The 21,447-nt window shown below is 39.9% G+C and overlaps 1 pseudogene across 1 annotated transcript in view; it reads left to right on the forward strand.

Moving 5' to 3' along the window:
* Positions 1-2,813: 2,813 nt before the first annotated feature.
* LOC149528307 (transcription factor E2FB-like) overlaps positions 2,814-21,447 on the forward strand; it is a 245,554-nt pseudogene continuing 226,920 nt past the window's right edge. Inside the window, exon 1 of the transcript XR_016358440.1 lies at positions 2,814-2,989. The product of XR_016358440.1 is annotated as a transcription factor E2FB-like (transcript). The remainder of the gene's footprint in view (positions 2,990-21,447) is intronic.

Raw genomic sequence — 21,447 nt, forward strand, 5'->3', positions numbered from 1 at the left:
AATTCAAAATGATGATTACTAAATTTAAAAGTAAGGCCAATTTTGGCGAGATGGAGAACTTTGTCGCTAAATTTAACTTTAGTGTTTTGGAAATAAGAGATAGACATGGCCGTACAAATGACAAGTGGAGTAATTATGAATTAAGAAATTTGTCTTTTCGCAATTATGGTAACTCGGGGCAAGCTTGGAATCACTTCCCAAATGGAAGTATGATAGATATGATGGATTGGGATGTTAGAAATCGACGGGGAGAGAAAATTAGGTTTTTTAATACCCACGAATCTCATAATAAGATGTTATGGGATTTTGGTGCTCATCATACACGGGTCTGTAATTTCGATCCCTATTCCCCCAAAGGATTAAAGCAAGAGAGCAACCACAGAGAATTGGAAAGCAATAAAGTTCTGATGCGTATTTCTGAGGAAGAGCGGCAGGATAGTGGAGAAATTAATATGGGAGGTGATATGAATTGGTTGGAACCAACAAGACTTGAGAACTTCAAGGACAGGATGGCGACCTGGTATCTCCTGAAGGAAGGGGGTTTTTTGCCATATATGTTGTCCATGGCTGGGCACGATGAAAATTGTGTATTATAGTTTGTGAATAATTGGGATGATAGGAAGGTCACAATCAATGACATTACTTTTCAAGTCACGAAGGAGGTTATTGCCATGGTAACATGACTCACAATGAAGGGAAAAAAGTGGAAGAAAGTCACCAAAGTCTCGGATGAGAATAGCATGAAAAACTTCTTTGCAGAGAATGAGGAGTCGATTTGCTACAGAGGAGGGTTTAAAAGGGATAAGCTACCTGAGCCCTGGGATGATGTGTGTCTGGTCCTGATGAAGTATCTCACCCTGGAAGGTAGGTTTGGAGTGTGCTATTACTATCATTTTCCCTTGTTGAATCATTTTAGAAATAGGGATTTCATTTCCATTCCATTTTTTCTTCTACATTCGCTTGAGGATATGATTAAGGATGTTAAGGAAAAAAAAAGTGAAGGCCTAAACTTCACCATTATTCATCAGGGGTTAATTTTTCGTCTGTATTAGTTCCACTTAGCTTTATGTCCCCCTAGAGAGGTTGTTGTGAAAAACCCTCGCCATAGTAGGATTTCCCCCCCGAGCTCCAATAAGGGGACAAAAATCCATACTCCTAGGCCATCTCCTAGTAAGGATACTAAGAAAAAGAAAAAACTTGACATAGCCATAGAACAAAAGGGAAACAAGAAATTAAAAGTTGATAAGGTGGTAGAGGTCGTTGGAGAGGATTCTAGTGAAGATATTGGGGGAAAAGCAAGAAGAAGGTCTGGTAGGCTAGCTCAGTCCCAGGCTAGGGGTAAGCAGAAGTCTATTAGATACCCTGTTGAGGAAGTTGAAGAAGATAGCTTTGACAATAACAATGACAGAAGGGAGGAGGAAAGCATTTCCAACTCTAAAAAGGATGATGGTAATGAGGAGGGGGAAAAAAGTTTCAATTCTGGGAGCATTTTCATGGATGACACTCAAACTCAAGTGTCAGACGACAAAGAAAGGAATACTGAGACAACCCATGTTTCTGCTAGCTTCTCACTTAAACCCCTTACTTTTTGTGATGAGACGAGCAAAAGGGATAATTCCCCAATTACCATTTCTTCCCCTGTTAAGGAAAATTCGAAGATTTCTTCTAACCCACGGGTGCTGCAGGATAAACCAAAGGGACAAAAAATGAAGGAGGTTGCTGCTACAAAGGTCGAGGAGCATAAAGAGGAGACGATGACGATGGAGGAGCATTACAGAAACCTGGAGGAAAGAGTCAAAGCTTTGGAGGAGGGGTTTTTCACCTTCTCCAAGTTTGGACTTAAAGTTACTCATGCTGCTGCAACTACCCTCCAATTGCTGGCACAGGAGAAGGAGGAAGCTGGCTTGGACATGGAGGACAATAAATTACTCTTTAAGTTCCTTGTTGACGACTGGGCCCAAATTCTTCTTCATGCAAGAGGAAAAGGGAAAAAAAAAATCAAAGTCTTTTTTAATTTCTGTTCAGTTATGAGGTCCATGGATCCAAAGACTTTATATACTATTATGACAGTTATAGTTTTGCTGGTTATCAGCTGTAATTATGTTTTTATTAGGCCTACGTGCCTCGTTGGACTTTGGTTAGTTGCTAGGGTTCCTTTCTAGTTCTAGCTCTCTTGTTTTAGGTTCTTATCTCTGACTGCTGGTTCTCCTGTTCTTGTTGTCTGTTTTTGCTACTGGTTGGTAATGTGCTGGTTACCAGCCTTTTGACTGTTAAGGGCCGACCCCCTTGCTTTTGGTCGCTTTTAATTTCAAAAACATTAAAATCTAAAATTGTAAAAAATATTAATGAATTTGAATTGGTCAAAGTTTTAAAGTTTAATCACTAGTTAGATTTGGTTGTTGCCTATAGTTCTTTAACCTACGACACGAACTAACAAACAAAAAATTGCTCGTAACTCTCAACATTAATTGAAAGTAAATTAGTAAAATACCAATATGAAAGTAAGTTTATACCATTTATAAGTTTATACCATTCAAATTGAATAAAAAACTGCTCTAATTCAACTCTCAACTTATACCATTAAAATTGAATAAAAAACTGCTCTAATTCAACTCTCAACATTAATTGAAAGTAAATTAGTAAAATACCAATATGAGAGTAAGTTTATACCATTCAAATCGAATAAAAAACTGCTCCAACTCAAAAACATTTTCTTTAGAGTTGTGCAAACAAATGAATACAAAAAGACTAAAAGGGCGCTCCCTTCTCCCACCAAAATAATATATTAAAAATAGAAATTCTTCTCTTCCCTCGCCCGCCCACTTCATATTTGTCTGAACTCAATTACTGTTGACATTCAAACCCCGATGCAAACCTAATGCTAATACTACCGAATGCAATGTGGGTGCGCCTCTCTTAATAAACGAACTGGATTCCGAGGACGCCCAAATGTTGGAATGAAGATTTGTTTGAAAAGGAATTTAAATCTGTAAGTTTAATCGAGACCCACACGTTCAATTTGATCTGAACTTTGGTTTCAATCTATAATTCATTTATTCTCTCGTCCATTTACCTTTTACATTCTAAGGAAGTTTAAATGTTGCAAAGGAAGCTTTTGCCAAAAAGGCAGCGGAATATATAAGTTTGATCAATACCCACGCGCCCAATTTCATCTGAATTTAGTCTCAATCATATGTTATGTTCGTTCATTCATCTATTAGCCTATTTGAATTCTAAAGACCCAAATGCTTAAAGGGAGGTATTCTGCAAAAGGCAATAAATTCTGTTAGTTTAATTAACAATCACATGCTCAAGTTCATCTACATTCAGTTTAGCTAAACAGTATGTTTATTTGCTGAAATTTTCACCTATTAAATTCAAGGGACATCCAAGTGATTTGAAGAAGATCTTTTAAGAATTCATCAACGTGTGCAAGTTTAATTGAATACTCAAAATTCAACTCTATTTGCACTTAGTTATAATATGGAATCTGTTTATTCTTTCTCATATGCATCTGTCAAATTCCAAGGGCATTTATACATTTTAAAAACGGGTTCTTGCTATATGCAACAATATCTTTATGTCAAATAAATATCTACATGCTCAGTTTCATCTACATTTTGTTTTAATTATCTATGTAATCATCTTGCTTATTTATACAGCTGCTCATTGTAATTTCTCGCAATGGAAATAAATATTTGTTATCTAAAGAAATGTTCACATTTTTAGTTTCTTCTATTTTCGGTTTAACCATTCATCCTCCCTGCTTGTCTGTTTATCTGAAAGTATACATGATAAAGTCGTAGTCAATCAATTGGCATGGAAGAGGCACACACAGAATTAAACATACCAGTTATGATATGAAGTCAATCATCAGGTTTACCCAATTTCAGATTACATTGGGACTGTGGGTGTTTCCAAAACTAGATGTCAAGTTTCTGGAGATGTGATATTTCACATTTAATATCCTACTCAAGATCTTCTCTGTGTTTTTCGTATACACATTGGATACTGTAACTTCGTTGATGTTACTATTTGTTTGTACATAAATTAAATTTTTATTAGATTATTCTATCTGGAGAAGAGAGCTCAGCATAATGTGACTAATGGTGTCAAGAGTTATATTTCTGAGGGATCAAGCACAATGCAAAGATTGATTGAAGAGCTATAGCATTAGGACACACCATCAACTTCATGAAGATGGTTTAGGATTTTGAACTAGACAATCCAGCAATGGGGAGGTTGTTAGATGATTTCTATTTGAAGAAGGTTGACACACCTATCTAGTAAGGAGTTTTATATGACACCAGAATATTCACAAGAGGTAGATGGAAGATGGAACGGGATTGGGACTTCACTTAAATACCTAAATTTTAAGTGTACTGTCGTTGGTGTTTCTGTAGCCGACGAGATGATTGTTGTCGGTGTTTTTGTAGCCGACGGGGTGATTGTCGTCAGTGTTTCTATATTCTGTAGCCGACGGGTAAATAGTTTGTAGCGGACATAATGTTTGTGGCCAACGGACTCCTTCGAGAAGGTTTGGCGGATAGTATTTATATCCCGTCTGGGTACATTGTAAATCATCTTATCACCAGTTATGTAATCTGTTGGCATATGCGAATAATCTAAAGAATTTTGCTGTTCGTGTTTCCATTATCTGTATGCATTGATTTAATTTACCCGTACGGTAAACAATTGGCGCCGTTGCCTTATGAACTTGGAAGGTGGGAGGAATCAAGATTAATGCCAAATCAACTTAACAAGGATCGAAATAAGGTCAAGGGAAAAGATGGAATCTGTACTGCGCAAGAGAATTTAATTCTGGCACAGCAAGCCGAACGCTGACGGAGATTTCAGAAGAGTGCCGATGAAAACCGGAGCACGGAAGATTTGTTGGAGGAAACTCAACAGCGGGTGGAATTGGTGGAAAAAGCACGGGAGGAGTTTTTGAATTTGTGTTCGCTGAGGGAAGAGAATCTAGACGGAAGAGCATTGACTCGCACGGCTCGGAGTGCCGATGAAGCAAGAGCATGGAGTGAACTCTTTGTCCGGGATATACTTCCGTAGGAAACAACTTCACAACACCCTTCTTCACCAAGGTTCATAGCTGTTGAGTGTGACGGTATAGGAAAACAGTCCGCCGGTGTGGGAGACCAGTCTGCCGGTGTGGGAGTGCAGTCCGCTGGTGTGAGAGACCAGTTCGCCGGTGTGGGAGACCAGTCTGCCGGTGTGGGAGTGCAGTCCGCCGGTGTGAGAGACCAGTCTGCCGGTGTGGGAGTGCAGACCGCCGGTGTGGGAGTGCAGACCGCCAGTGTTGTAGGATCGAGCAATGCCTGTTTACAAAAACCAATTGTGATGGCAGGACCAAAAGAGAAACTGCCGAAGTTCAATGGCGATGGTACGGCCGATCCTATTCGACATTGCAAAACATGTGAAACGATCTAGAAGGCGAATGGGATAACTGATGAAGACGACTGGATGAGGCAATTTCCAGCCACCCTACAAGGCGTAGCAATTGATTGGTTCACTGATACAGATCCACAAAAGCTAAACAGTTGGGATAACATTAAAAAGGAGTTTTTGGCAGAATTTAAACTGCTGTAGGATGATAATGAAATTGTAGCAGAGATCTTCAATACTAAGCAGGGGAAGAACGAAATCATCCGCGTTTACGCCAGGAAATTAAAAGACTTGATAAACAAAATGGAAAGTAAGCCAGCAGACGGACTTGAAAAAAGATGGTTCGTGGAAGGCCTACGCTCGAAGCTGCGGAGGAAAATGAAAATTGTGCCACCGTCGTCATATACAGAAGCTTATAACAGAGCATTGGACCTCGAAAGTGAGTTGAAGACAAAGAAGAAGACGAAGACTAGCTCATTTGATTCGGATGACGACGAGCCTGTCGGAGGTGATAGCAGCGACGATGAAGGCAACAGTAAGAAGGTTCGTGCCCTACAGAAGGACATGATCCGCATGATGAAGGAGTTTAAAAACATGCAGAAGGAGCCAAAAGGCAGTGACCTGTGGTGCATGGAGTGTAAGACCGACGGTCATACTAAAGGATTGTGTCCAAAGAACTAATTTTGTGACATTTGTCAGATTATGGGCCATTCGACAAAAGAGTGCCTCTTTAACATGAAGACAAGAGGATCTCCACAGGTGCTTATACAGGAGGCTTCCCCGTCGGGCAGTAGCAAAAATACGAATAGCGTAGGTGCCACATCCGGAGGGTATAGGAATAATAACAGAGGGCAAAATAATAACAACAATGCAAACAATAACAATAATAATGGGAGCCGAAGTCGAACTCAGTATGATGCAAATGGACGGCCGATCGTTCAATGCCGAGCATGTAATTTGTGGGGTCATTTTGCGCGGAATTGTACAGTGGCAAACACACCGAAATTATTATGCAGATGGTGTGGACCCGGCGACCATGAAGATGCCAAGTGCCCAAAGTCTGGTGTAAACTTGATCATTGTCGGCACGAATGAAGAGGAGGTTTTGGCAATTACGCGGAGGCAAGCAAAATTGCCAGCGGAGGAAAAAAGAAAATTGGGGAAAGCGTAGGCTGAAATTGGAAAGGCATCGTTGGCAGGGACATCTCAGTTGAAGGACATCACTGGCACCTTGGCAAGGAACTTCGCAGAACAAAACATTGTACGACAGATCTTACAAGCGGAGATACCGATCAAGATAAGTGACCTCCTCACAATACCCCAGTTACGGACGACCATTCTGAATCATACACCATTTTCGAAAGCAACAGAGGACACAGGAAGGGACAGTAGTCCAACGACGGCAACAGACCTAATACTGCTGGCACTCACATCTGGACGGCATCCGGCGGTCGTCGAGATGGGGATTTTGGGAAATGTTCTGACAGACACAATTGTCGATGGAGGGTCCGGTGTGAATGTGTTGCCGGAGGATACTTGGAAGAAGTTGGGAAAGCCGACGCTGTGGCCACCTACATTCCAGTTGCCCATGGCGGACCAGCACGGGATCAAACTGTTAGGAACCTTGAGGGCGCAACCGATAACCATTGGGACGCAACCATTTTTATTGGATTTTGTGGTCATTCCATTAAAAAGAAAAGTATATGATGCTATTCTCGGATGGACTTGGTTGGTGCAAGCAAAGGTAAAACATGATTGGAAACGAAATACCCTATCAATGGAGCGTGGAGGCAAAAGATTCATAATTGACCTATACACACAAATGGTAGGTGAGGAGGCAGCATCGTCAAACTCAGAAGGTGAAGGCGACAGTGACGATGAAAGAAATGACGATGAAGGAAAGAGGAGAATGGAACCGAACGACGAAGGAGTATTGACACTAGAAGGAGGATCAAATGATGACGACCTAGACTCGGTGAATGGCCTTTACCACTAGCAGATAAAAGACTACGAATTATTTCTGAGTTGTAATATGCTAAGGGTCGACGAAGGTGAGAAAAAAGAGGAAAATGAGTGTCTGAAGGAATATAGAGCAGCAGAAGAAGGAAAAGCGGTTACGCCTGAAGCTGAGGGGAAGAACATACAGTCCAAACCCAGAAAAAAGAAAGATCCCACCATTCGGTACACGGTGAACGGACCACACAAGAAGAAAAGAATGCATCGCACCATAAAATTACTTGAAGGGTACTGACAGCAAGGAAATAAGCTACATGCGCGACGACCGCAGGCACAGTGGGCGATGGAGGTGACACAGAACAGGCATAAGGCATGGCATGACAAACTCAACAGGTTTTAGCTAGGGCAGTTGGTATTCAAGTACGACAATCAAAATGAAAGCAAACAGGAAAGGTTTAAGACAAGATGGGTTGGACCATACCAGATCCGAGAAGTTGGCGACAATGGAGCAATTAAATTGTCAACCTTGGATGGGGAAGAGATCCCTCAGGCGGTGAACGGGTCCAAATTGAAAACATACCGCACGTGGAAGATTTCAGCACCGTCGTTGTTGCCGTCGAAGAAGTCGCTGCGGAAGGATCTGACGCTGTTGCCGTCGCTGAAGAAGTCGTCGCCGAATGATCTGAGGGCTCCTTCGTCGTCGTCGTTGCAGAATGGCGATGCCTGGAGGCAAAATTGAGGTGCTGTTCATTTTTTTGTTTAAAAAAAAAAAGGAAAAAAAGAAGAAAAGATTTTTAAAAAAAAAATTTGAAAAAGAAAAAGAAAAAAAAGCACTGCGGGAGGTGCTCCGCGGGCACCTATCCGCGGCAGCTTGTCCGCGGAGTTCTCTGAGTCACGCGAAGATTCTTTTGTAACAGGGCCGCGGAAGCTTCCAGCCATCATAAAAACAGAGAATAGACTTCGCGATCTTTAAGAAGAAGTTAACCCAAGCAAAGGTTAACGTCTGTGGTACTATCATTGTCAAGTTCTTTCTCATCGGGTCCATTGCAAAGATTGGCGGAGAAGACGTGAAGTCGACGGAATAGCTCCCGCGAATGTCAAACAATCTTCCTGCGGAGCCCCTTAACTAGCCGCAGAACCTTTTTTCACTGTTTTTTCCCGCGGGATCACTATTCGGTGACTGTGTTATATGCTCAGCGAGGGTACGACGGGCCCGCAAGGGATTTTGAACAGAATTTCTCTGCGATTTGGCCATTGGCAGCGTCGATTCAAAGGCAAATCGTGCCTTTTCTGTTGAAGATCTTTCCTCAAAGACCTGCGAATTCATCCATTGTTCGATCCTCCTCGTGGGAAGCCTCTGATCGCATGATTCTGAATTCTTCCGTGGTTTGTGACTCGAATGAAGACTTGGTGATCTTTTCAAAAGGATTCAAGGTTGCTACGATTGGAGTCGAGTTTGTGCTGCCAGTACTGAAGGTGTTAAGAGGTCGTGGTGATTGGATGGGATAAATCAGAGTTCGAACAATTTATGAATGCAAGAAATTGGCATCTTGCCAAGAGAGAGGGCAGACGGAAGCAGTTAGAAGAAGAGGCCAGGGTTTGGAGAAAAAAAAAGACGATAAATCAAGAATGCTCAGAATAAGTAAGGAGGATGCCAATGGGAAGGGGAAGTATCAGTGGTTGCCAGAAAGAGTGTAGAATCGGTAGAAAATGACAGAAATAGTGTGTTCTCCGTGCAATTTTGTGTGGGTTCCGGAGTGCTAATTTGGTCTTGGTGGCGAGGGGCGCTGCCCCTCGACCTCGAGCGCACCTGAGGCGCTGCCCCTCGACCCTGTCGGGGGCGTTGCCCCTTGGACTCTCAGTCATTGCGGATATCAGTCATGGGAGTCTGACCAGTTGAGAAGACTTGAAGCTATTGCAAGCAGAGAGTGTTTGTGTACCAGAGGCACTAGGAGTAGGTGTTGGCCAAGAGGCTGTCTTGGTGGATGCATAGAGAGCTTGGAAGGAGTGGGTCATCGAGAAGGTAGTACAGCGACACTTAGCTCAGTGGACCCAGTGTTGGAAGCAGAGAAAGCAGCACGGGTGGCTATCAAGGTCAGCTTGAGGAGACAGTATTGTGTTAGCAGAGGCTACAGATGTAACTGGATGAATGTGGAAGTGATGTGATAGAAGTAGCTTTTTTGCTGTAGTCACTCTGTTAATGTATTTTGGTTGTTAATTCATCTCAGATATTTTGTAATTGTTGTTCGGAGACGACTTTTTCTTTTGGGGGGATGATGTCGGTGTTTCTGTAGCCGACGGGTAAATAGTTTGTAGCGGACATAATGTTCGTGGCCGACAGGCTCCTTCGGGAAGGCTCGGCGGATAGTATTTATATCCCGTCTGGGTACATTGTAAATCATCTTATCACCAGTTATGTAATCTGTTGGCATATGCTAATAATCTAAGGAGTTCTGCTGATCGTGTTCCATTGTCTGTATGCGTTCATTTATTTTATCTGTACGGTAAACATGTACCAAAGCTTTTGAAATAATGAAAAGATTTGATCCGCAATAGATGCTGAATTAGGGAGCTTGTGGGGGAGGGATTTGTTGGTATAATGATGAAGTTGGAAAGATTGTTGGCATTAGAAAGCATGAAGTATCAAAGTAGTGTTGTCATTACTGGCAACAAAGCATTATGGAGGTGATGAATCAGCCATACCACTAGAAGATTGGATTGGATAGATGAATTTACTAAGTATTCAGTGTACTAGTGATAGGATATTGAATTTACCAAGTATGTAGTGTACTGGTGACATGATAGCTAGTTATGGATAAATAATCAGTGATGGAGATTTTGGATGTTTTAGAGTGCGTAATTGATATGAAACCATCATCAACGTCATATCAATGTATGCCTTGAGTCGCATCAGCCAATTTGCAGTATAGGCAGGGATTTGATGAGGTAAATTGGTAACAATAGTTAAAACAAAGTATTGACATGGTTAGTTGTCTTGAATCAGAAATTTGGTGGAGTCAAAGTCAAAGTATGGATTATTTTCTTGGTGAATTGTTTTGGGCCGACATCTAAGAAGTTGAATGCGCTCGCCCGTAAAGTTGAATTACTTTTGGAGCTGACTTTGTTAACATATTTAGGGTTTTCCACTGACATGAAAAGTTGTATAAATAGAGTTGTAAATCGAATTGTGGTATGTTGCGAAGTGTTGTGATGAATTGTGATGCGTGAAAGTGTTAGGGCAAGAGTCTAAATGTATTGTGGAAGCAATTCAGATTAGAGCAATCAAGTAGAAGTGCATTGGATCTATCAAGCAAGAGAGTGCTAATATCAGTTCACTTTACTTGTTGAATCTTAATAGATTAGCAAGCTAAATCCCTTAACAGGGTCACTCTTAATTGAGTGAGTACGACCAAAAATAGGTTTGGAGATCAAATCCGCTAACAAGGTGACTATGGAGTTTCAAATCCCTTATTTGGGTAGATCCTAACAGGTCTTTTTGTAATAGGTTTTAATTGGGCTATAGATACTCTTAATCGAGTATGCCCTTAACAGGGTGATGTAATGCTCCTAGCAAGACAATTTTATTACTGCAGTAGCAAAATTTGTGGGTACAAATTCCCACCACAATTTTCTCTTCGACCAAGGGTTTCCATCTGAAAAATCTTGGTGTTCTTCTGTTGCATGTCTTGGATGTTTGAATTACTTTTCTTTTATGTTTTAGTTTCTATTGCATGTTGGTTATTATGGTAGTTAATTGTAAAAGGTTATAGATGTGTGCTTGTACTGATTCACCCCCCTCTTAGTGCCTTACAAGATTAACAATTGGTATCAGAGCCAAGTTCACTTGGAGAAGCCTAACATCTTGGGGAAGATCCTTAAGGTAGATATGGAGGGATCAACGAGATATCTGAGACAACTTGAGACCAACTTGCAGAAGATTTGGATTTTATCGTGAGGTTGAAAGAACAACTCAAGATCTAAGAGAAAAGAGGAAAGAACTTTGTGATCAACTAATAGAGTATAGCAATAGTGAATTTGAGGAATTTGAAGCCTTGGAGGCTATGTCATAAGAGAATGAGCAGCTGCACAAAGAAAAGAAGGATATCAAGAGAGAGTTAGAAGGTTTGTCCATAAAGATGGGTGAAGAGATGGAATCAATTAAGCTGCAAAGAAGTCCTAAAAGCTAAGGAACAAGCCCTAAAGGCTAAGGTAGATGAGCTTTTAAACTAAACAAGAGGATGGTACTTTGCCTACACACCTCCATGAAACCAATGAAGAGAAGCAAGAACTTCAAATGGATATTGAAAATTTGACACAAAGCAATGAGAGTGTGTTGAAGGAGAATGAAAGACTGCAAGGTGAGCTAAAGGCTGCAAATGATCTATTGAACAAATTCAATAAAAGTTCTGCAAAGCTTGATGAGCAATTCAGAAATCAAAGGATGCATGGAGAGAGCATTTCCCACCTAACTCAAAAGAATACATTTTGAAGATGACATTGCAGAAATAATTGCCTTATTACTCTGGGTAGTCAGAAATGTCAGTTTTGAGTAATTTGAGTTCCGGATGTGTTGCTTCATTTTAAGGCTTGTTTCGTTGATAGAATATAATTTTAGAATTGGCATTTGGAATTTTGGATGTGGGATTCTAGAACTTGAAATCTAGATTACGGTTTTGATAATTTGGTTTGGGACCATTTGGTTCACCAAGAATTCATTATGAGAATACACATTTTCTCCGTTTGGTTGCACATTTCTAGAAGTGGAATATCGCCTCTGCTCATTGTTTATTTTCTCAGGTTTATCGTGTTGGACTTATTATTGATAGATTGGATTGGATGTTGATGATCTTTTGATGCTGCCAATAGTTGAAGCTTTGTCTACTGTCCAAAGACTATGTAGAGGAATACAATGGTAATGAATACAATTTCGCCCAATTTGAATCCCAATTTGACATGGTTTGCTGGATTGTCGAGGGTTTTGATGTATACGTAGGTCAACTTTGATGTCTTGAATATACCAGTGAGTGATTAGACGTGACTAATGTGCTCACACAAATTGGATGTGCTTGTAGCATTTGGATGCAAACCCATGATTGGTGGGTTGTCTAGTCAACATTGTGGAAGGAGATCCGCTATCAGAGTATGTTAGATCAGAAGGCTTGATGCTTGAAGAATGAAGAGCCCACGGTGAGAAGGATTGGGGCGCTCACAAGAAAGGTTGTACTGATCAGTCTCTACCCGTCAAAGGTGATGTCACTGCACAAGGAAAATCCACTTCATGACTTGATTGTATCAGGGCACAAGACAGGAAAATACGATTAACCCGAGAAAATAAAAAATGAGCAGCGAGAAGAGAAAATATAAGTAGAAGTAGCAACGACAAAAAGACCCCATGTTGCGAAAGTGAGCGCCAAACTGAGCGGATGTCAAAAAATAATTTTATTTCAATAATTTGAAATGCTTGTTTTTGGAAAAATGGAATTAGAATGGGTATTTGGGCAATAAGACTTATTTAGATGGAAGACCAAATTATGGTTTTGGGGAATAAATGAGGATATTGGATTCTATTGTTTTTGAATTCCCATTCTCATTTGGCAGACCGAAACAGTGGATTTGGGAATTTTGAGAATTCCATATTCTAATTCCCGGTCAAATTCGCAATCCAACTGGGCCCTAATTGTATGTGGTAAGCAAGATGTCATTGACTAAGCGAACATGATTAGTTTTGATATTAATGAGCAATTAAGGGATTTTTCGAAAACTATGGTTTTCAATTGTGCTCTGTCCCTGTTTACATTTTAGCTAACCAAGAGAGTTCATGGTATCAATTGGAAATCCAAGAGCTCTCAACCTCTCATATGCCTATGTATAACAAGTTCCAATAACTCACTATAAAAAGAGGAATACAATATTATTCTTGCGTTAGTAACACCTTTTTGATGGAAATTGGTAGGAGACTAGAGGGTAACTCTCATATAAGAATTTCTGAGGAAGTCGCTGGCTTGGTGAAGAATTAGGGAGCTTTTATTCTCGGTTTGATAAGTTTACATATTTGAGGATAGGAGATTTTGAGAAGGTCGCACTCAAGCTCCCTCATTTTTTCTACTATTTTCTTAGTGCTTTTGAAGTTATTTTGCCAGATGGCTGTAGTAAATATCAAATATTTGGATAAGGGAAAGATGGGATATTTTATTTCCTTGTCTACATCTTTCTTCACCTGTAAAACCCCTACTGCCGCAAAGGGAGAACAAATTTTTAAGCAATTTCCATTTCCAAAGTCTTCTTGAGAGGGTGGATTTTGACTGTAAAGGGTATGCAAGGCAAGACTTGTATGGAGCCAAAAGTTATATGCACAAGCCTAAACATTGAAAATTGCTAAAGGATTGTTTAGATGAAATTGAGGTTTTCAAAAAGAGTTTTATGAGACTCTCCCTACAACAAATAATCACTTTTGGGATCTCTAATGAAGTAGAGGAGGATAAAGTCATTATAGATACCAAATATCACTCTTATTTTATATAAGACTCCTCCTAGGGTTGATTGGTTTGGGAAGCAAATGTTTGATCTGATGGTCCGTATGACCCCTATGCTAAGAAAAACATTAGATTGGTTGAACGAAAAATTGAAACAAATGGATGATTCTACCCATATTTAGAAATCTTTAAGAACAAAAGAACAAAGAATGAGTTCTATTGGTTTGACCAATGTACCAATGGTTAGCTCAACTATGAACATAGCAGGCCAAAATTTACAAGTTGGAGATGATGGTGATTAGCCAAATAAAAATAAGGCCAAACTTGCAATTTGCCAACAGGATGATGTAGCTACCCCTACCAAGGGAAATGCAACTCTGATTGATTTTCTAATTATATATCAACAGATAATGGATGCTACTCCATTTCCCTCATTCCTTGATTCCCTCTTCTTCTGTGCAAAATGCTCGTGTCAACCCAGTTAATGGAACAAGGGATGATGAAATTGCTGATAAAAGTACAAAAACTAAGTTAACATCCATTGCATGGATAAGGAAGGAAGTTGAAAAGAACAGAATAAATTTCACCCCTTCTATAACAAAGATTGGCATTGTCGCTTTGATGTTCCAAAGCTCTTGCAATCCCAAAAGGATAAGGTGCATGTCACGAATCATAACCGATCCAACCTCAGGGCACGATTTAGTGGAGATAGAAGACCCCACAAAAGAGATGAGATAGAATGAGATAATGAGGCTGATTATAAGATTAGTCATTTCGACATGGGCCCTTTCAATTTAGAAGGAGAAGCATACCATGCTAATTTTTTAGTCAATGCTTTGATTAAAAGAGCTAGAGAATTGAACAAGAAGAATCTTGAGATAAAAGATCAAATGCAACCTCGAGGGATTTTGTGTCATCGATTGTGAGCTCTGTCATGGGAGAAGTATTCAAGTTCTAGCCAGCAAAAGATTGATTCCAACACCCTCAACAAAGTTAAAGGCAACATAGGAAGTGCTCAAGCTGTCTATAAATGGGCGGATAGTTTTTATCAATGCTGTCTTAGTTATATCAAGGTCGCCATAGATGTAACTAACGAGAGGAAGGAATTGGTCACAAAGCTACAACAAATGAGTAAAGAGCAAGGGAGAACATTCATACTTTCAAGGGAAGTTGCAGATATCTTGGCTATGAATCACATGATACTGGTAGCAGAGAAGATAATAGAAAATCCCAGATGTTTACCGTATGGGGTAAATAGTTTAATGCATACAGACAATAGAAAAGAACATGTAACACAACAGTACTCCTTTTATTATTCGCATATATGCCAAAGAGATTACATAGTGCTTCCCATGATGAATACAACAATGATCCAAAGTTGTACATATACCATTCCGAAGAACCTTCCCGAAGGGGCCCATCGGCTACATAACAATTACCGACTACATGCTAATCTACTCGTCAGCTGTTTTATAATTTTACCGACAACACTAGAGAGCTTAATATTGCTTGCCAGGACTTTGTAGATAGGAAGTTGTCCATTTATGATGACTATTTAGATTATATCAACAAAATCCTAGAGCGATATTTTAGAAATCTGGTTGATTTGAAGGGAAATTTCAGCATTCTTGAGGTGAATCTAACTGATGGATTCAAAGAAAACATCAGGCAGTTTCATGAAATAAAGAAGTAATATGAAGAAGTTTTCAATGAAGAATAGGAAATCGTCAAGACTTTACCCTAGATACATTTATTAGGTTAAAAAATTTGCAGGTGATTATGAGGACATTCGAAGCTGAATTTAATAATATCACTATAGCTTCTATTGAGGCTGGCATAGAACTTGCTAAGTGGAAAGCCAGGCTGCAATTCATTACGATACTAGGAAGCAAAGTTGTTACCATAGTTGTCATCAAGTATAGGGAATACCTCAAGAAACTTAAAGCGCTGGAGGCTGCAAAGGACCAAGAAGAGGTGGAGGTAGTGGAAGTTTGAAGGAATGAAGATGAGGAGGCTAAATAAGTTCATTATGAGTTTAATTTCATTTTTACTGATTTTTCCTCTAGTTTGTTTAAGTATACTTGGTTTTAAAAATGATTGTTTTCAAGAAACCGTTTCTTTAATGTTATGTAGATAGTTGGACTTAAGTTAGTTTTAGGATCTTTTGGGCAAGCCTTTTTCTCCCTTAAGAGCAAAACTTTCTCTTGTTCAGTTTTAAGTAATTTTCAGTTTTATTCAAGACATATGGTGGTGGTTTTTAGATATGCATCAGCTTTGAATTATGATATTTGAATTCCTTATGTTTATGTTGAATGATTGACAACAAATGTTTTATATTGGAATGGTGTATCTTCAGTTATTTTGTTACCGTGGAAGAATTATCCATGAATAATAAGGTTTTTATGATGATGATTCAAAATTTAATAGTTTCTCTCAGTTCTATTTTAGTTTACTGTTCATGACTTTCTAAGCTCTTTGGTTAAAAGTGTTAGAAAGTAAAGTCCACCAACACAAGTGAGAGGGGTAGGGCGTGAATCAGTTGCATGCCAATTATAACTTAAATCCAACATATTAAATCCGACTTTAAATACCAAAACAGTGAGCAATGCCAAGAGATAAAACATACACTGACACAATGATTTGTTGACTAGGGAAATCCTTGATAAGAGGGAAAACCCCGGTGGGGATGAATCCCACAATATGATGTACTGATATAAAAGTTCCTTGAGAAAGGATGTGACCTTGTTAGGAGCCAACTTCAATACAATCAGTACATTAGTCCCTATTAGGAGACTTTGAATCCCTGCCAGAAGATTCTAGCCCTGTTAGGAGCAATAAGGAAGACAACTGAACACATAGTCCAAATTGCTTCAGTGACTGTCATACAACTATTCTTCAAGATAACAAATCCAAGTAGTGACCTAACCAAATCTGCAACTCAATTACCAATGCAGGTCTTTTGAAGTTCTCAAATCAACATCAACATAATCCTCTGCTTTTCTTTGATCAAATTCACATCCTCAACATCCGAACATAGCATCACATACAATATCACAATCTCAAACCAAGGAACACATCTTTCTTGTAGACCTTGTCCTAACAACTAATTAGGTTGGCCTTTTGAGCTTCCCCAATGTACAATTAATTACATCAGACCACATTAAGATATTAAATTAAAGTTACACACACTATATTACACTTTAGAACTTCCAAAATAATTCTGAATATAAGAGTCGGCCTAACAATGAACATATTAAATGTTATACTTCAGCGACCTCATAATGATCTTCAAGATGTGCTAACATGGACATATCATGAGGAAAATGTCTTTGTCATGTCCCCATTTTAGCGACACAATTCCTACAGTAGATTTGCCTATCATCGACTCTCGTAGGCAAATGATTTTGGAGAGAGAGTCATCTCGTCGCTAGAAGATTGCATTTTGCTACATCCAGTAAATGGGGCCTACATGTTCTAATGTTGAATTAAAATTGCACTTTTAATTTAATAAAGTTATTTAATTTTTATAAAGTTATTTGATAATAAAAGTGCATTATAATAAGATATTATAAAAGACGATTCTGGAAGCTTCCAGTGACTTCTCAAAAAAGTGAATAAATAGAGGACAAGAGGCACCCATTTGCACAGGCAGTTTTGTGGATTCGACTTCTATTCTTGTGGAGCAATTTGTAGTCACTCGGTCTGCAAATTCTCAAATTATATCTGGGAACGAAAACTCCCATTGATAAGCAATTTTGAGGGTGTGGAATATCACTCGAATTATTGCAAATTGGAGGTGACGTTATAGTCATTTCATTAGGGCGGAAATCAAAGCTTAAGACAAATTTATGGATTATTACATTGAACCTGTTAGCAGCGAAGAAAAGCATTAAAACAAGGAAATCAGGGCTTGCAGAGGAAATCCCTCATACCAACTCGTGACAGTAGAGGCACCCTTAGTTTTGGTTGCTGAGCATCGATTTGCTCTGAAGATTGTGACGCAATATCAATGAAGACAGGTCGAGGGAATTAAAAGGAAACAGAGATCAGTAAGTGGTCTGGATAAATTCGCATGGCTTGATTTTGGACTTTAGAATTCAAGTCGGAAGGCATACTCCAACTGATCCAAATCACATATGATTTGAAATATCATCCTCCTTGACACCAGGCGGGTTCAGTTTAAATCAATTCGGGTTCCATCCTGTAGGTTGCAATCTACAATAACTATCCGCATTTATCCAGCAGTAAAGATAGACGGGTCAAGGACGCAGCGGAAGGATATAGCCCCGATTTATTGGCTCAAACCGCACAGTAGTGGAGTCTTAGCTGGATTAAGGAGGGCAGACAGATTCCACCAGTTTCAGCAGCGGAATTACATTCAAACAAGGAGAGTGCCATCCTGAGAAATCTGTGCTTACGGCATCAAAAAATCAAAGGTTCTTGATAATAATTTCATTGAAATCAAGTACGAAATTAATTATACCAGGCGTCGTTATTTATTTGCAAATGGTTACAAATATTGTAAGAGCTTGTTATTGTTATCTGAGCCTGTAACAGATTGATTAATGCAAATAACGATAAGTTTCTTATCTCTGAATATTGTTGGTGTTTTCAATTAGCATTGCATTTGTCATAACCATCTTAGGTGATGAAGTTATTTGAAACATTACATTCCCATCTAATAGTGGCATATCAAATACTTGATAAACTGTCATAGTTCAATTTTTAGTTAATCTCATTTGGTTTATAGTAAGGACCATCTCAGTGGTATCAGAGCAGTGTTCCTGCCATCCTGTTGGGTAGAACATCTTATGCAACCTTATTCCAGATATTATATTCGCAGAAGAGCAACACTTAAGGGCAAACCGAAATTCAGAGATATGGGTGAGAGACAGTCACAGAGTCCACCTAGATTTCCCAGAGTTGATGATGATGAAACTAGAGAGTTTTATAGAATCATGACTACTGGACAGCAAGAAATAGCCCAGTCACTACAAGCTTTGACTACCATAATGGAGAGAGTTGTTCAGCCCAGGATTCAGGAACAAGGTAGAGGTACACCTGATCATGATAATAGAAGTGTGGCAGGCTCATAGGGTGCTCCTAGGCGCAGATCATGGACAGCAAATAGGCCTACTCGTCCCACCTTCCTAAGGGAGGAGGCTCAGGAGATAGGAGAAGACGATTTACCGGATGATTTTCAGGATGATCTTAGAGCTGCTACTGCAGAATGGTAGGCATTACCACCACATGTGCGTGAACTATTGAATTTTGATCGCTATTTGAACCAGAGGAGAGAGCATATGAGGAGTAGCCGTCAGAATAAGAGGCCTAGAGGAGGTCATGATAGCGAGTTGCAGCGAGCTGCCGGCAAACTCACTTTACCATCATTTGATGGTAGTGGTTAGATGACAGCGCAGGCATGGATTCATAAGTTAGACACCTTCCTAGCATTAAGGCCTATGTCTGAGATAGATGCCATCAGGTACGCCACCTTGCATTTGGAAGGCGCAGCTCATGATTGGTGGTCACATGAGATGGTTACTTTGCAGCACAATTAGGTGACATCCTACCAAGACTTTGTGGATAGATTGGTTGAGCGTTTTGATAAGAAGGATCCAGAGATTTATTTTCGCGACCTCGCACAGTTGAGATAGTCGGGCAATTTGGAGGTTTATATTAGTGAATTTCAGAGGTTGTCAGTTATGGTACAGGATGTATCTAAGAGACGGTTGGTTATCTTATTCACAGAAGGATTGTCTGAACCCCTCAAGGGGTGGATTAAGGCATTTGATCCACCAACACTTCAGGAGGCGATGAGGAAAGCATGGAGTATGGAGCTTACAGCACCTGCTAGCAGGTTCACTTCCAGAAGTACTACTTCTTTCAGAGACAATAAGAAGTTTGATAAGAATAAAGGAAAGAACATTGATACCAAAGGAAAATCTACTACACCCCTAGATGCAGAAGCATGAAACGACTTGCGCAGGAAGAAACTATGCTTCTATTGCAAAGGCCCATATGACAGGGACCATGATTGTCCTTTGAGACCTAAGGGAAAGGCCAATAGAGTTATGTGGGCATATTACGAAGGGTTAGATTCCGACAGTACATCAAATGAGGATGATCACAGTGATTCAGAGCCTGAGGGAGAAACAGGAAATTCAGAGCAAAAAGAGGAACCTGAGTTACATTTACAGCAGGGGCGTTTGTCTAGTATTCAGCAGGAGGGATCCTTTAGGTTACATGGTGTTTTAGCAGGACAGAAGGTGATTACATTGGTTGATACTGGTGCCACGCACAACTTCATTGATGCACGTCTGGTTGAGCGCCGTGGAATTAAGACAGAGGAGTTTGAGGGTCTCTGAGTACAGGTTGCTGATGGATACACTCTTAAGTGTAATAGAATGGTTAGAGACATGCCTTTACGTTTGAATAATTATGAGTTCAGAGCAGATTACCATGTGGTCAATATGGGCGACTTGGATATCGTCTTGGGTATGACATGGTTGCGTTTATTGGGTGAAGTCACTTTTCGACTCAAGGACATGGAGATCAAGTTTGAGGTAGATGGGAAGCAGCATGTGTTGAGAGCTATCAGGAATAGTGACATCCGGACTATTTCTCTCAGACGATTGGAAAGATTGGTGAGGCATAATGATATTGAATGGGCAGCCATGTGTACTCTCATGCCCACAAAGGAGGAACAACAAAAGACAGAATATCATCCAGACATCCAGATATTGAGGGAAAAGTATAGTAAGGTATTCAACGATATTCCACCTGGTACACCACCTGATAGAGGGATTGAGCACATCATTGAGTTAGAAGAGGGTGCTAAACCAGTTATGATTACTCCATACAGGCATCCAAAGAGGCTCAAAGATGAAATAGAAAAAAACCATCAAGGAACTTCTCGCAATGGGACAAATTAGACCTAGTAAGTCTCCTTTTGCTTCTTCAGTAGTTTTGGTAAAGAAGAAAGATGGTTCTTTTTGGATGTGCATTGATTACAGAGTGCTGAATAAGAAAACCATTAAGAATAGATATCCTATTCCACAGATTGATGAGATGATAGATGAACTACATGGGGCATGCTACTTTAGTAAGATAGACTTGAGATCCGGTTACCACCAGATTAGAGTCAGAGAACAGGACATAGAGAAGACTGCCTTCAGATGTCATTGTGGGCACTTTGAATTTGTCGTGATGCCATTCGGGTTGACCAATGCACCAGCTACTTTCCAATCCACCATGAATAAGGTCTTCCATCATCAGCTGAGGAAGTTTGTGTTGGTTTTCTTTGATGATATCTTGGTATACAGTCGGACATGGCGTGAGCATATGGAGCATTTAGAGATAGTATTGAATACCTTGCAAGAAGAGTCCTTGTATGCCAAAGAGTCCAAATGTGATTTGGGCATGACCGAGTTATTATACTTAGGTCATATTATCAGTAGCGAAGGAGTATGGATGGATCCTGATAAGATTCGTGGTATTGTGGAGTAGCCTATTCCTGAGAACTTGACCCAGCTGAGAGGATTCCTTGGTTTATGTGGTTTCTATCGCAAATTTGTTTGCGGATATTCGTGACACGCGGCTCCTATGACAGATTTGCT

This window comes from Cupressus sempervirens, chromosome 11, assembly GCF_028749045.1.
Source record: "Cupressus sempervirens isolate cs-2001-9-10 chromosome 11, ASM2874904v1, whole genome shotgun sequence".
NCBI lineage: Eukaryota > Viridiplantae > Streptophyta > Pinopsida > Cupressales > Cupressaceae > Cupressus > Cupressus sempervirens.